The 18045-nt window shown below is 33.6% G+C and overlaps 1 protein-coding gene across 1 annotated transcript in view; it reads right to left on the bottom strand.

The window, feature by feature from the left end:
- Positions 1-656: 656 nt before the first annotated feature.
- The window catches only part of LOC110255677 (uncharacterized), a 1749062-nt gene continuing 1731673 nt past the window's right edge, over positions 657-18045 (bottom strand). Inside the window, exons 3-5 of the transcript XR_014817785.1 lie at positions 15012-15069; positions 3733-3787; positions 657-2544 (exon numbers count right to left, since the gene is read on the bottom strand). The gene's annotated coding sequence lies outside the window, so the exon portion shown is untranslated. The remainder of the gene's footprint in view (positions 2545-3732; positions 3788-15011; positions 15070-18045) is intronic.

Below are 18045 nucleotides of genomic sequence, written 5' to 3'. Positions count from 1 at the left end.
GACTGCCACAGTTTATTCTACAGTAAAATGGGGTAACATATTAGTGGTATTCAAAAAAAAAGAAAAAAGAAAATGTGAGTCAAGGATTTCCTACTCAGCAAAACTTAGCCTCATTTCTAAAGCTATCAACTCTTACTGATATGTAAGTATTAATAAGATACTGTTTCCATCAGACTTTCCTCAGTTATCTCCTAGTGAAAGAGATTTGGGCAATGAAAAAAAAACTAGAAATACTAGAAAGGTATGCACCTAAGGACTGATGGTAGGAGTTATGTACATAGTTAATTATAGAACTAAAATAGGGTCTTGAAGGGAGAACTTAGGCTGTATTATATACTATTGTAGACACAGTGTAAAAACAAAAGTTTGAAGAGAATGTGAAGCAATCATATGCAGAAAAATACTTAAACTGTTTTCAGTAACTATCATTGATATTAATACAATTGTTAATCTGTTCACGAGTAATAGGCTATAAAGCAAAAGGATTAATCACAGAATTTCTAATTCTACTACCTTCTGTAGTCTTTAGAATCCAGATCTCTTTGTGGAAGAACAGGATGTATACAGATATAATATAGGATATGATAGAAAAGATTAGGTGAAAATCCTATAGTTATGTATTAGAACTAGGATTATTATTTAAGACTTTGTGAGGGTTTTTTTTGTTGTTCCTTTTACCTATATGTATATATCTTTTTTATAGTCTGTTTCTCTCCATCTCTCTATTCCTTTCCTCCACATATGATATTTTCAGATCTGTAAACTTAGTAACAATGAGAATCCATATTTTTTCTTAAATTGTCATTTCCTTTTGAAAGAATCCAGGGCCAAAATAGAATTAGCTGATTCCATGTGTAAACTGAGTCAAGAACAACCTGTCATAACACATTGTAAGGTAGCTATCAACCAAGATTAATGCCACTTGGAAAGAACCAAAAGGACACAAGAAGCAATTTGGGAAGACCACCACTGTCTAAAGAGGGGACATTTGAACTTAATAAGTAAGAATTGCCATGAATGGAATCCCACCAAATATGTTTAAATCTCAGTTTATAATTGTATTACAAAAAAGAACTTAAAATATAATTTATGATCTTCTGAGGATGACAGGAATTAATTTTTGTATAAACCAGATAAAATATAAGAAATAACCATTTTTATGCACCTTTTCCTATCTGGTGGATATTCAGATATAAATGAACAATAATATCACTTTTTAAAGATATTGTAGTTAATAATGAAAAGCAAAATAACAATGAAAATAGAGCCATCTTGAAAACTTCCTCTAGATATTGAGCCCCTATGCATTTTAACATCAGAAGAGAGTGAAAATCCAAACAAATGCTTCTGCACAAAGGAGCACAGGTGAATCTATACCCATGCCAAAGAGACTGTACCTGATTCTGATCATGCCTTTGGGTCCAAGTTCAATTTGCAGTAATAAAGATGAGTGAATAAATTGCTAGCACACACCTTGTGTATACAATGAGCAAAATCCAGACTGTAAGAAATCCTAGAGTGAATGGCTTAATATCTTAAACAGATGAAAACCATAAGGAAATAATGTGAAGTAGAAATCTTTAGATTAAAAGAAACAAAATACCAAGATAGTAAACATGCAAAACAAAATTATAATACCTAGAATTATATACTGAGGTGATGAATTCAAAAAGAAATGCAGGGAAATAATTACTAGGTATGTCAGAATAGTAGTTACTTTTGAGAGGTTGAAGAATGTGTGATTGATATTTGCACAAAAAGAAGTGCTTCTGAGTTGCCTGACAATACTCCCGAGGCTGAGTACTGATAACAGATGTGTTCATTTTATAATATTTCACTAAGATATTCATTTTTGTATTGATTTCTCTGTGTATTACTTTACAATAAGAAGTCAAAAGAAAAATTCAAGTTAGTTTTTAAAAAACAAAGTCTCTGTTGTAGAACTGAAATAAAGCCACAGAAGAACTTGTTTTGATTTCATCTACATAGATATTAAATTACGGATACATATACACATATACCTACATATATTTACTTTAGCATCTACCTAAAATATCATATTTAATACATGTATGAATAAAAATTCTAAATGGCACCCTTCAACAGCTCATTGTAAAAGGCATTTAAAAATCATATATTTAAATAAATTTTAACATTGTGGAGTGACAGCAGCAAAATGGTAACATATTACTGCTAACTTCACTCCCCTAGACAAGGACACCTGTTAATAACTATTCATTCACAAGACACCACTATGAAAATCTAAGAACATGGGGCTAAGGATGAGGCACCTCCTACAACCCAGAGTCTGAGAGGGACTGCATTAAAAGAGTAAGAGGAATGGCTACATTCTGACCACAAATCCTCATCCCCAAAAAAGTACATCACAGCACTGAAATCCCCCATGAGCCTATCATTTCTCCAGTGGGAAAAAGAGAGCCCAGGGTAGACATCCAGTTCCACCAGCATTGCATGTTGCTTTTCAGGAGGTCTGTTCTGGTCATACCTGACAGGAATCACAGGGGGTTCTGCATGGCTTGACCACTGGGAATCAGAATGTGATGGAGAAAAGGGGTGTGGTTTATAATACCCTAAAAACACCCAAGTCAAAATCCTACCAGCAGCTTTGCTCATCTGAAGAACCATAACAGTGGAGTACTGACCAGAGAATGTGGTAGGCTATCAGCCTGACTGATTTGAGATGCCAAACAAAGAGCCTGGCTAGCTTTGGGCGCTGGTTTGCCTCTCTGGCCTGGCAGGAAAGCTAATCTGTGTCCCTGTCCACTGCTAAGTACAGTCTTTAGCGCTGCTGACCAGGAAACTTGACACAGGAGATGCCAGGAATCTGCATAGCGGATCTAGTAATCCTGATTACACACTAACCTAGCTAGTTTCCCTACATCTGCAGAGTAAAGACAGTGGCCTGGTCTGGCCAGAGAGCTTAGTATGCAGTTCTGCCTGATTTGGTTCCTGAACAGCCATGGTGGGCCTGAGGCCTGTTCTTCATTCTCAGCTACTTAGGGAGATAATTTATAGCCCTGCCCAAAGCTAAATACAGCCTTCAGTCTGGTCCGACCAAGAAACCTAGCCAGAAATCTCAGGAGTCTGTGTAGCCCATCCCACAACCCTGTTTACAGCAGAACTTGAGCAGGGAGCCTGGCCAGAGGCCCTTCCCATGTGCAGAGCTAAGACGGTAGCCTGTTAAACCAAAGAAATGAGTGAAGAGATCTAATTTGATCCCCAAACAAGAGCCTTACCAGTCTTGGGAGCTATCTGGTAGAAAATTAATTTGTAACTATACCATTTGCTGAATACAGCCTTTAGACAGCCCACTAGGGAACCTGACTTAGAGTACACTGGCACATGAATAGCCCATCCTATAGCTTCACTTACAGTGGCATTTGAGCAGGGAGCAAAGCAAAACCAGTGGGTTCTGTCTGGCCAGGGAATTCAGTGCATAGTCCTGCATGATTCAGGTCCCTAAACAAGGAGCCATGCTGGACACCTGGGGGCACTTTCTCCCGCTCTGCCAGGGCAGGGAGGCTAATGCATAGCCCTATCTTCTGGTGAGTATAGTACCCTGTCCTGCTAGCTGAGGAAGCCTGATATGAGAATCCAGGCAACTCAGGATCCTTTCCTGAAGTCTTGCTTGGGCAAGGGACCACACCAGGGAGAAATAGATGATATACTCAAAGCATTGAAACAAAAAATTCTCAAGCAAGAATACTATACCTGAACAAAAGAAGAGCAAAGCTGATCTTCAGAAATGCAGGAAAGATAAGAATTTCTGTAACAAACAAAAGGTGAGGGAATTCATCAAAACTAGATCTTCCTTGCAAGAAATGGTAAAGGGATTTCTTCAAGTGGAAATAAAAGGACATCAATTAACATTATAAAAACCTATAAAGGTAGAGTAAAACTTACTGGTAATGAATATATAATCAAGGTCATATCTTTAATATAGTAATTATGGTGCATAATTCACTTATAACTCTAGTTTAAAAGTTTAAAAAATGTGTATTAAAATAATTGTGATCTATTATTTGATACATAATCTCCAAATTGAAGCTGTAATAATTATATGAAGTATGAATGGGTAGAGGAGAAAAAATGTAGTTTACAAATGCTATTTAAGCTCTTACCAGTTCCAACTAAGGTATTGTAATTAACATTTATGTAAACCTCATGGTAATTCCAAAAGAAAAACCCATAGGAGTCACACAAAAGAACCTGATAAAGATGCCAAACCATACTGATATTAAAAGTCATCAAATTACAAAAGAGGATATCAGTATTAGAATCAAGGAACAATAGATCTACAAAACAAAGAACAATTTACAAAATGGCAATAGTAGGTCCTTAATTATCAGTAATTATTTCAAAAGTTAATTGACTAAATTCTCCAATCAAAAGCAAGAGTAACTGAATTAATAAAAAAAAAATCTAACAATATGCTGCCTATAAGAGAAGCCTTTTAGCTTTAAAGACACATAGACTGAAAGTAAAGGATGGAACAAGATATTTTAAGCAAATGGTAACTGAAAAAAGTAAGGATAGCTATATTAGATAAAATTTACTTTAAAATGATTTTTAAAAATGACAAAGTAGGAGTTCCTGGTGTGGTGCAGTGGTTAATGAATCTGACTAGGAACCATGAGGTTGCAGGTTCGATTCTTGGCCTCGCTCAGTGGGTTAAGGATCTGGCATTGCCATGAGCTGTGGTGTGGGTTGCGGACACTGCTCGAATCCCGCATTGCTGTGGCTCTGGTGTAGGCCGGCGGCTGCAGTTCTGTTTGGACCCCTAGCCTGGGAACCTCCATGTGCCGCGGCAGCGGCCCTAGAAAAGGCAAAAAGACGGAAAAAAAAAAAAAAGTGACAAAGTAGGTCATTATATAGGGATGAAGGGGTCAGCCCATCAAGAAGATATAACAATGGTTAATATATACTCAGTATTGGTGCACCTAAATATATAAAGCCAATATAGAACTAACGAGAAATAAACAACAGTACAGTAATGTTTGAGTAATTTAATACTTCACTCTCAGAAACGGATAGATCATCCAAACAGAGAATAAAAAAGATTTGAATGCTATAAACCAAGTAAGCCTAACAAATATATATAGGATATTCAAACATCAGAATACACATGATTTTTAAAGCCCACGTGGAATATTTGGAGGATAGATCATATGTAAGGGCACAAAATATATCTTTGTAAACTCAAGATTAAAGTCATGCTATGTACCTTCTATAAGCACAACAGTATGAAACTAGAAATTAATAATAAGAGGAAAACTGGAAAAGCTATGAATGCATGAAAAGTAAACAATACCATGTTGAATAACTAATGGGCTACAGAAGAAATTAAGGGAAAATTTTAAAAATACAGAGACAAATGAAAAGGGTAATACAACATACGAAAATTTATGAGATGCAGCAAGAGCAGTTATGAGGGATGTTTATGACCATAAATACAAACATCAAAAAAAAAAAAAAGAAAACTTCAAACAATCTAACTTTACACCTCATGGAACTAGAAAAAGAAAAACAAAGCTGAAAGTTAACAGATGGAAAAATGTTAAACATTAGAGGAGGAAAACATGAAATAGGGAAAAGGAAAACAATAGAAAAGATTAATAAAACCAAGAGTTGATTCTTTAAAAAAATAAAGCAAACTGGCAAATATTAGACTAACCAAGAAAAAAGACAAGGCCCAAGTCAATAATATTATAAATGAAATGAGACATTACAACTGATATCATAGACATCTGCAGGATAATACAGACCACTATGAACAACCTAGAAGAAATGGATAAATTCTTAGAAACATACAACCTACCAAAACTCCATGAGGAAGAAATAGAAAGTATGAATAGACCAATTACTAGTAAGGAATTGCAAACCTCTAAACAGAAAACATACCCAGGAACAGATGATTTTACTAGTTAATTCTACCAAACATTTTAAAGGAATAATGCCAACATCTTCAAACTCTCCTAGGAAATTGAAGAGGAGGGTACACTCTTAAACTCACGTTACAAGGCCAGTATGACCCTAACGCCAATGTCTTATAATACATCATAAGAAAACTATAAGCCAATATTCTTCATGAACATACACATAAAAATTCTCAACAAAATATTAGCATATTGAATTCAGCAGCATTTACTAGTATCAATGAGAAAGTGGGTTTGATCCCTGGCTGCACTCAGTGGGTTAAGGATCCTGTGTTGCTGTGAGCTGTGGTGTATGTCACAGACATGGCTTTGATCCTGTGTTGCTGTGGCTGTAATGCAGGCCAGCAGCTGTAGCTGTGATTAGACTCTTAGCCTGGGAAATTCTATATGCCACAGGTGCAGCCCTAAAAAGGGGGGGGGGGGTCATACACTATATTAAAGTGGGATTCATCCTTAGGAATGCAAGGATGGTTCCAATATAAGCAAATCAATAAATGTGGTACACCACATTAATAGAAGGAAATATAAAATGTATATGATCATCTCAATGTATGCTGAAAGGTCACTGCACAAAAATTCAATATATTCATTTATGATAAGAACTCTAAGCCAATTAGATACAGAATAAACATACCTCAACATACAGAAGGCCAAAGAAAATGAACCCACAGCTAACATCATATTCCCTGGTGAAAGGGTGAAACTCTTCTCTAAGATCAGGAGCAAGATGAGAGTATCTACTCTTACCACTTCTAGTCATATAGTACTAGTTAGGCTTTAGAATCAGAATGAAAGAAATAAAATTGTCTCCATCTGCAGAAAACATGACTTTACATATAGAAAATTCTGAAGACTCCACCAAAAAAACTGCTAGAACGAGTAAACAAGTTTAGTAAAGTTGCAACATACAAAACCAACATATAAAAATCAGTAGCATGTGTACACACTAAAACAAATAATCTGAATGAGAAATAAAATGATCTCATTTATAACAGCATCAAGAGAACAAATACTTAAACCAAGGAAGTGAAAGATCTCTAGACTTGCTTAAAACTGTAAGACACTGATAAAAGATATTGAAGGACAAAAGCAAAAAATGGTAAGATATCTTGTGTCATGGATTGGAAGAATTAATACTGTTAAAATGTGTATACTACACACAGTTGTCTGTTGGTAGGGATTCTACTGAATCTAAATTCCAATGTAATTTTTTATAGAAGGAGAAAAAAAAATCCAAAAATACACATGCAACTGTAAAAGACTCCAAATAGCTGAAGGAATCCTGGGAAGGAACAAAAGACAAAGTATTCACTTCCTGATTCCCAACTGTATTACAAAGCTATAGTAAACACTATGGTACTGCATAAAAATAGACCCATAGAGCAATGAAGCAGGATCAAAAGTCCAGAAATAAAGCTATGCATATGCAATCAAGTACTATTTGACAAAGGAGTCAAGAATACTCAATGAGAAAAGACAGTCTCTTCAATAAATGGAGCTAGTAAAATTGGATATTCACTTGGAAAACAATGAAACTAGACCCCTGTCTTTCACCCCTTGCAAAATTAACTCAAAATGGATTAAATATTTAAATGTAAGACCTGAAACCAGAAAAGTACTAGAAAAAAACATAGAGAAAGATTTTCTTGACAGGCGTCTGGGCAACAATTTTTGGAATATGACACTTAAAGCACAAGCAACAAAATCTAAAATTAAGAGGTAGGACTACATCAAACTAAAATCGTTCTGCTTAGTAAAGGAAAAAAATCAACAAAATGGAAAACAACATATGGAATACGAGAAAATATTTGCAAATCATATCTGATAAGGGAGTAAAATCCAAACTATATTACAAAACTCATAAAAATGAGTAACAAAAAAAAAGAAAAAATGGCCAAACTTCCTGAATAGACATTATTCCAAAGGAGATATAAATTGGCCAACAGGTACATGAAAAAAAAGTATTCAACATCACTGATCATTAGTTAAATACAAATGAAAAACCACAATGAGATATTACTTCATGTCTGTTGGAATGGCCTTATTAAAACATGAGAGATTACAAATGCTGGTGAGGATGTAGAAAAAAGAGAACTCTTGTGCACCAGTGGTTGGACTGTCAATTTGTACAACCATTATGGAAACCAATATACAGATCCTTTTAGAAATGAAAAATAGAACTATCAAATGATCTAGCCATCCTAATTCTGGATGTATATCCAAATATATTGAAGTCAGATCCTCACAGCGCTATCTGCATTTACATGTTCATAGAAGTATAAATAAGGAAATTGTGCTATTTGTGACAACATGGACAAATCTTGAGGGCATTATGTAATGGGCTAAGATAGAGGATGATAAATACTGTCATGGAATTTAAAACAACCATGTTCATAGTAAAAGATATGTGTTTGTTTGCCAAAGCCTGGGAATGGGAGTTGTGGGAAATTTGGTGAAGGTGGTCAAAGGTACAAACTTATTATTATTAGATGAGTAAGTACTGAGGAGAGGATGTACAAAAGGAGTACTATAGTTAACACTGTTGTATGGTCTATTTAAAGTTTCTGAGAGTAAATCCTTAATGTTCTTTCTTTCATCAGTGTCATGGTTTTTAGAGCACAGGTCTTTTGTCTCCTTACATAGGGTTATTCCTAGCTATTTTTGTTTCTTTTTTATGCAATGGTTAATGGGATTGTTTCCCTAAATTCTCTTTCTGATCTTTCATTGTTAGTATATAGAAATGCAGTTGATTTATGTGTATTAATTTTGGATCCTGCAACTTTACCAAATTCATTGATGAGCTCTAACAGTTTTCTGGTAGCATCTTTAGGATTTTCTAGTTATAGTATCATGTCATCTGCAAACAGTGATAGTTTTACTTATTCCCTTCCAATTTGGATTCCTTTTATCTCTTTTACTTCTCTGATTTCCATCACAAGGACATCCAAAACTATGTTGAATAGTAGTGGTGAGAGCAGACATCCTTGTCTTGTTCCTGATCTTAGCAGGAATTCTTGCACCTTTCACTACTGAGAATGATGTTAAGCTATGGGAAGGATCTAACTACCATTTAAAGAATACTCTACCCAATAGCATCTTAATGCATATAATTTTTATCTGTTTATGGAATACATCAAAAATAGAACATATCTTAATAACAAAACAAATCTTAACTACCTTCAATAAGTTCCAATCAGACATACTCCGTTTCCTGACCACAGTAAAATCAAATAATAAATAAATAACAGAAATACAATAAGAAAATCTCTGAACACATGGAAAATAACTAACAAACTTTACAGTAATCAAAGACGGAGTTTCAAAGTTACTGACAAAAATAGATGGAATTGGGTGAAAATGCAATATATCAATATATGTAGGACACAAATGCATTATTTCTGAGAGGAAAAAAAGGAGGAAATATTTTTAATCCGTAACCCAATTTCTACTTCAAGAGACTAAAAAAAGAGAAAAAAAATTAAATCCAATGTAGGGATAAGGAAATAAATAATAAAAGTAGAAATTAATAAAATTGAACCTGAAAAAATAAACCTGAGAAAATCAATGTATCAAAGGTTTGTTCAACGAAATCAATAAAGTTGATAAATATATAGAAATACTGACAAATATGAGAGAAGATATAAATATCAAATTCAGAAAGGGAAGGGCATAACAGTTCCTAAGCCATTTCCCAAATTTGAAAATCACAAATTCCCAAAATTAATATAGGTATTCTGAACAGACCCATTACCTTTAAAGAAAATAAATTTTATAATTTCACTTCTTCCAAATACATATACTTCAGCTCACATGCTTTCACTGGAGGATTCACGCATGCATTTAAAGAAGAATAAACATCAGTTTTATAAAATCCAGAATAAAGGTCACTAGAGAACCCTTCCCAGCTCATTTGATAAGAATACTATCATCCTGATTCCATAATCAAAGATAGGGCAAAAAGGAAAACTATAGACCAAAATCTCTCAGGCACATAGATGCAAAAATCCTCTAGACAATATTAATAAATTAAATCCAGTGATATATAGAAAAGAATGCACTGAATAGGGTTTCTTCCAGGTATGTAAGGCTAGTTCAATATTTAAAAATTAGTCAATATAATCAACCACAGTAATAGGCTATAGGAAAAAAAAATCATATGATCATAAGCAACTGACAAAGAAAAATCATTTGACAAAATTGATACCTATTTATTATAAAAACCTTCAACAAACTGATAATAAAGGAGAATTCCCAAAGTTAATAGGAATGAGTGTGTGTGTGTGTGTGTGTGTGTATCTACAATGAATGTCATACTTAGTGGTGAACTGTTGACCATTTTCTGATTGGAATCACTCTAGGAGATCTACTCTCGACAATACATTCAGCATAATGCTGGAAATTGTAGTCACTGAACTAAGCTAAAATAAATGGCATATATATTGGAAAGTAAGAAAAAACTGCACATGCAGGTGACTGGTTGTCTCATTAGAAAATCCCAAGATCTACCAAAAAAAAAAAAAAATCTTCTCAAAGCTATTAAGTGAGTTTGGCAAGGTTGCCGGACAATATATCAAAATACAAAGTTAACTGTCTTTCTATAGGTTAATAAATGTCTCATGAAAACCAAAATTAAGCATGTAAAAATATTTATGGTTCCTCTGATGAAGTCATATGGGTATAAATTTAAGAAAACACATAGACTGTCTATACCATGAATATTCCAAAATGTGGATTAAAGAAATCAAAGAAGTTCTAAGCCAATGGAGACAGACACTGTTTATGAATTAGAAAATTTAGCAGAAGGATATGATCTTAATTATTTCTAAGCTGATCCATATGTTTAATGCAATCTCTATCAGAATCTTAACAGTCTGTTTTTATACACAGAAAAGCTTATTTTAACACTTGGGTGGAATGTACAAGCCCTAGAATTTTGAAAAAACAAGAATATAATGAAAGAAATTTCTCAACCCAGCATCACAGCTTATTACAGAGTTATAGAAATCAAGACTTTATGATATCTCTGGAGAAATAGACACAAAAGACAAAAGGAACAAACTAGAAAACTCGAAGTTTAACCAACCTATCTTTTCCCAACTGATGTTTTGGCAAGGATACCAAAGCAAATCTATAAAGAAAGGAGCAACTTTTCAACAAATGATACTGAAGCAATTTTATACCTAAATTAATCTTAACTTAAATGTTATATCTTGTATACAATTTAACTAAAATGTGGAACTATAAAATATTTAGATAAAAATGGAGAAAAAATATTTTGGATCTAAGGCTAGTTACAAAATTCTTATAATTGAAACTAAAAGCACAGTCCATAAAAACCACAAATTGAACCACATCAAAATGAGAACCTTTTGGCTGTTAAAGACCCTGTGAAGAACATAAACGGATAAACTAGGAATTGGGAAATATATTTCAAATAACACATTTGACAAATAATTGTATCTAGAGTATATAAAGGTCTCTCAAAACAATAAAAAACAAAACAAAGTAAAATGGAAAATAGGTAAAATGAATGAATAGACATTTCACTGACAATGCTATATAGGTGGAAAATAAGCCCATAAAAATATGCTCAACATTATTTTCCATAAGAGAAAGTCAAATTAAGACCAAATTAAGGTGTTAGTAGTTTCTATCAAAATAATTAAAACTGAAAAAAAATGTGGTAGTACCAAATTCTGTTACCACATCTAGAGAAAATTGTCATTCATGCAATGCCTCAAGGAATGTAAAATGATCCAGCCACACTAAAATACTGGTTGCAGTTTCCTTAAAAATCTAAACATACACTTTCCATGTGATCCAGCATTTGAACTCTTAGGCATTCATTTCTAATAAATGAAACCTTTTGTTCACATGGTATTTGTAAACAAAAGTTGTAGCAGCTCCATTTGTAATAGCTGCAAACTGGAATGTTTAATATGTGAATGGTTAAATATACAGTGGTACACCCATGTCTTCAAATACTATTCATCATGAAAGGGACTGTGATGTACATAACAGCTTGGATAGATGCAGTCTGAAAATTACCTTAAGTATCAAAAGTCAGTCTTTGAAATGTTACATGTTCTTTGATGCTGCTTATATAGCATTCTTTAAACAACAAAATCATAGAGATAAGAGGTGGTGGTGTAGACAGGTATCTTAAGAGAGCAACATGTGTGATCCTTGTGATGAAACTGTTCTGTATCTTCACTTACACACTGGCCACATAAATGTGATAAAATAGCACTAAACAAAAGCACATAAAATTAGCACATGTTAAACTAGTGGACATAAATAAGGTCAAAGGATTTCTAAAATGGCATATCCTCCCTGGGAATTATAGTATAGGGCCCTCTGTGTTATTTCTTAGAACTCAGGTGATTCTACAACTATCCCAAATCAAAAAACCAAAAATATAGAAAAAAATATACTTAAATTGTTCACTCATTTAGGGAATATAAGAAAATGTAAAAAGGAAATCTGGATTCTTTTCCTTCCTTTAGTATTATGAGATCTGTTTCTTGAAAGACATATACTTCCTTAAGTACCTGGGCACACATCTAAATATTTTCCATTTCAACCACTGTGGACTTCATTGTTAAAAATATTGTCTGGAAAAGTCATTTTATCTGAAGAGAAATGAATATTTCTTGTGTAATTCAATCCTATTTACAGAAAATGATAAAGTTTTCTATTAAAGTTGTAATATTTCAAAATAGCAAGAGTACTTTTATTAGTGCCTAGCATCCTGATTCCTTAGTATTTAAATTGAAAGACTTAAAAGTTAAGGTTTCATTTAAATTCTTAAAATTTACTAGTTTACACTTGCATGCAATAGCTTGAAGAGCATGTCTAAAAAGAAAGCTATCAGTAGGCTGAATGAAATCCCTGTCAAGATTTCAATAGCATTTTTTAAAGAAGTAGAAAAACAATCCTAGAATTTGTATGGAACCACAAATGACCCTGAATAGACAAATCCATATTGAGACTAAAGAAAATTGCTGGAGGTATCACAATTCCTGAATTTTAAACTATACCATAGAACTATAATAATTGAAAGGATATGGTACTGGCAAAAAATGAAAAAGACACATCAAGAAATGGAAGAGAATTGAGAGCCTGGAAATAAATTCCTACATATGAGGCCAACTATTTGACAAAGAATCCAAGAACATAATAGAGAAAACACAATTTCTTCAAAATTGATGATGGACAAATTGGATATTCACATGTAAAAGAATTACTATAAACCCCTATCATTGACTACCGACAAAAATTAACTTGAATGGATTAAAAACTTAACTATAAAACCTGAAACCATACAATCCTAGAAGGAAACATAGAGAAAAAATTTCTTGACATGGGTCTTGGCAATAATATTTTTTGGATATGACACCTACATCAAAAGAAATAAAAAATATGCAAATGATGGGGTGCCCCGTCCTAGTGCAGCAGAAATGAATCCAACTAGGAACCATGAGGTTGCAGGTTTGATCCCTGGCCTCACTCAGTGAGTTAAGGATCTGGTTTTGCCATGAGCTGTGGTGTAGGTCGCAGACATGGCTCAGGTCTGGTGTGGCTGTGGCTATCGCTGTTGCTGGCAGCAGCAGCTTCAATTAGACCCCTAGCCTGGGAACCTCCATATGCCGCACGTGCGGCCCTATAAAGACAAAAGACAAAAAAAATAATGCAAACGAGACTACATCAAACTAAAGAACTTCTGCACAGCAAAAGAAACAATCAACAAAATTAAAATGCAAGCTATTGAACAGGCAAAAATGTTTGCAAACCACACATCCAAAGGAGTTAATATCCAAAATATGTAAAGAACTTATACAACTGAATAGCAAATAAATAATCCAACCTAGAATTGAGCAAATACTGAATAGATATTTTTCCAAAAATACATTCAAATGGTCAACAGCTACATGAAAAGATGCCGAATATCACAAATCATCATGACAATGCAAATCAAAACCACAATGAGATATCACCTCAAGCTTGTTAAAATGGCTATTATCAAGAAGACAAAAATAATAAATACTGGTAACATATGGAATAAAAGGAACCTTTGTGTACTGTTGGTTGGAATATCAATTGTTAAAGCCACTGTGGAAGACAGAGAAGTTCCTCAAAAAATTAAAAAGAGAATTATCATATGATACAGCAATTCCACCTCTGGGTTTTTTTTCCAGAGAAAACAAGAAATTGAGAAGATATATGCACTCTGTGTTCATATGGTAGTATTTACAAGAGTCAAGACAGGGAAACAACCTAAGTGTCCATCATGAGATAAAGAAATTATGGTATATAGAGTTGATTATTTAACAATAATAATCTGAACATTACAGGTCCATTTACTCTCATGTTTTTTTTTTTCTGAAGTAAATACTACATTACTACATGATCCAAGATTGTTTGAATCCAAGGATGTAGAATGGAATTGGCTGAAGCAGTCAAAAAGTACAAACTTCCAGTTATAAGAGAAATAAGTACTAAGAATATAATGTAAAATGTGATGACTGGAATTCCCATTGTGGCTCAGTGGTAATTAACCTGACTAGGATCTGTGAGGATGCAGGTTCATCTCCTGGCTTTGCTCAGTGGGTTAAGGATCTGGCGTTACTGTGAGCTGTGGTAAATGTTGCAGATAGGACTCTGATCCCATGCTGAGATATTTGGTTAGAAAACCAAGTTTGCATAGGCCAGCAGCTGTAGCTCCAATTTGACCCTTAGCCTGGGAACTTCTATATGCTGCAGGTGCAGCCCTAAAAAGTTAACAAAATATATTTTTAATGGGATGACTGAGGTTAAAACTGCTGCATGGTATATTTAAGAACTGATAAGAAATTAGATCCTAAGAGTTATCACAGGAAAAAAAAAACTTTTATGTTACTTTGTGAATTGATGGGTGTTAACTAAACTTATCATGGTCATCATTTCACAGTATATGTAAATCAGTTATGCTTTATACCTTATACAGTGTTTGATATCAATTACATCTCAATAAAACTGGAAGAAAAAAATTCTATAATAGTATAAGGTACTTACCAATAATGAAGCGGCCTGTGGTTCTTTCCTCTCCGTTTTTCTTTATATTGATGGGTACCTACAAAATATTATAGTATGCCATACTGGTAACCACAAAAACTTGGTTTTCTAACCAAATATCTCAAATACATCTAAGGCCATGATTTCAAACTATCTTCAATCTGTGTTTCTACCCAAAATAGAACTTGGAAATATAGTTGTTATTACAAATGTTTGTCATTTTAGTTTTTGTTTCAAAGCATGTAAGACTGAGAAATATTTTTCTCTTATCCACCCATTTCAGGCAGTAAGAACTCTAGAGGCTTCCTAAGTAGACAGGGCCATGAGGCCATGTGGCATATGATAGTCACAGTGTAGCTTCCTTAGGGTAATTTATTATCGGTTTACCTGACAAGAACTCTGAGTTCTACAACTGTTAAGTTAAATAGATCTGAATTCAACTACTTTTGTGTAAAAGAGGAAATCAGCTTCCTCTCTTCCCTCTTTGGATTATATTTAATCTTTCAGTTTAATTTCAACTTAACTATATATATTACTCGTTTTTTCTACATGTCAGACACTGTAGTAGCCGCAAAAACAAATAGGATACCTAGGAAAAATCTGGTGCCTAATCTCAAAAATATTTAGAAACTGCCCAAGTGAGAAGACCACTGCAGAAGTAAAGTATAATAAGTATTATAAGAAAAGGAAACTTCTTGTTTTTATGTTAATTTCTCTTTTTTCTTATGCTAATTATGGATCCTAAATAAATAGTTTGTAAATAACACTACGGAATCATTATGGCAGTCAAATTAAGGACAACCCAGTAAAAAGCCACATGATCTCTCATGAAATTCTGTTTGAGAAAAAAATAGAAATAAGGAAAACCACAACAGCCCTTAAAATTTTAGGCTTAATAATACATCTCTCTTGATAGATCTTTCTCTGAATTTTGTTGAAAATAGAATTCAAGGCCACAAAGAGAAATATGGTCATTTTGTTCCAAAAGGTTAATGAATAATTTCTCTATTAATCGTCAGTAAAAAGTAGAATATGCACTCTTTTCCCTCATTTTATATATATATATATATATATATATATATTTTTTTTTTTTTTTAACTTATGGTCATACCCATGGCATATGGAAGTTCCTGAGCCAGGGATCAAATCTGAGCTGCTGCAGCTATGGTAACATCAGATCCTTAACCACTGCACCAGGGTGGGGATCAAACCCTGCCTCCACAGCAACCCAAGCCAATGTAATCAGATTCTTTTTTATTTTTTTTAACTTGTGAAGGTTTGTTTTTTTATTTTTAATTTTTTGGGGGGATAATATATAGAAAGCTTTATTTATTTAATATGAGAGAGGTTGGTCTTATTTGTTTATCTTCATACAAGTGGCTAAGGCCATCACCAGGATTTTAAATTTTTTATAACTTTTAATTAAAAAATTTTTTAAATGAATTTTTAGAATAAATTTTATTGGGGTATTATTGATTTATAAAGTTGTGTTAGTTTCAGGTGTACAGCAAAGTAAATCAGTTATACATACATTCCTTTTCAGATTTCTTTCCCACATAGGTTACCACACAGTTGCATAGATTACTCTGTGCTATACAGTACGTCCTTGTTACCTATTTCTTCTATATACACTAGTGTATATATGCCAATCCCAACATCCTAATTTATCCCTCCTGCCCCACATTTCCCCTTTGGTAACCATAAATTTGGTTTCAAAATCTTTGAGTTTATTTCTGTTTTGTAAGTTCTTTTATATTATTTTATTAGATTCTACATATTAGTGACCTCATATGATATTTGTCTTCGTCTTTCTGATTTATGTCACTTAGTATGATAATCTCTAGGTCCATCCATGTTGCTGCAAGTGGCATTATTTCATTTTTTTTTTTTAATGGCTGAGTAAGCTTCCATTGTATGCATGTACCACAGCTCTTTATTCACTTCTCTTTGCCGGACATTTTGGTTGCTTCTACACCTTGGCTACTGTAAATAGTGCTCCTATGAACACTGGGGTGCATGTATCTTTTCAAATTATGGTTTTCTCCATATATATATGCCCAGGCATGGGATTGGTTATCATTGTGGTATGGTAGTTTTATGCTTAGTTTTTTAAGGAACGTCCATATTGTTCTCTATAGTGGTTGCACCAACTTACATTCCCACCAACAGTGTCAGAAGGTTCTCTTTGCTCCATGCCCTCTATAGCATTTATTGTTTGTAGATTTTTTGATGATTGCCATTCTGATTGGTGTAAGGTGTTACCTCATAGTTTTGATTTGCATTTCTCTAATAACTAGCAATGTTGTGCCTCTTTTCATGTGCTTTTTGGCCACCTATATGTCTTCTTTGGAGAAGTGTTTCTTTAGATATTCTGCCCATTTTTTGATTGGATTGATTGTGTTTTGGATTCTTAACTCACTGCACCAGAACTGGAATTCCTTCCTCATTATATTCTTTACACTGACTTCTTGGATAAGCTATTTGGTGGTGGGAGGAACTTCAGGTTCCATTTTTTTTTTATTGCAAATTCATATCTTAATTTCTAGCAATACATATTTTTAGAATGTTGGCAGGTACTGGTTTTTACCAAGTCCTCCTAATTGTTACATATAGTCATTTAGATTGCTTAGATCTGAATATTTATAAGTTAAGAAAATAACCTGATGACATATTCTAATACTTCTACCTAACTTTCTTTGTTTAATAATATGCTAACAATTTCAGCACTCTGTAACATCTTTGTCTCTCTGACAGAACAAAGTCCTAGCATATTTCCTGAAAACTTAGATTCCCATGTTCTGGAAGTCGTAGTTCATGTTTCATTCACTTTAAAAAAAGCTTATTGATCACTTTGTATATAATATCCTGGAGAGGGTTCTAAAGATGTATTTATGCCTCTTATTTCAATAGTCCTTTAGTTCTGTCTTCCTGGCTTGCACATTTTAATGCCTACATTATAGCACCTTTGACACGGGGAAGGTACAATTTTATAAATGAAGGCTAGATGAATAGACATTTCTTTCCTAGGGTTAAA

Source organism: Sus scrofa, chromosome 10 (genome assembly GCF_054392235.1).
Source record: "Sus scrofa isolate SSC_HxYL_T2T_F1_AM1 chromosome 10, Sscrofa_HxYL_maternal_Yorkshire_Landrace_v2.0, whole genome shotgun sequence".
Taxonomy (NCBI): Eukaryota; Metazoa; Chordata; class Mammalia; order Artiodactyla; family Suidae; genus Sus; species Sus scrofa.
The sequence above is the reverse complement of the archived record's forward strand: the minus strand, read 5'-3'. Positions and strand labels throughout refer to the sequence as shown.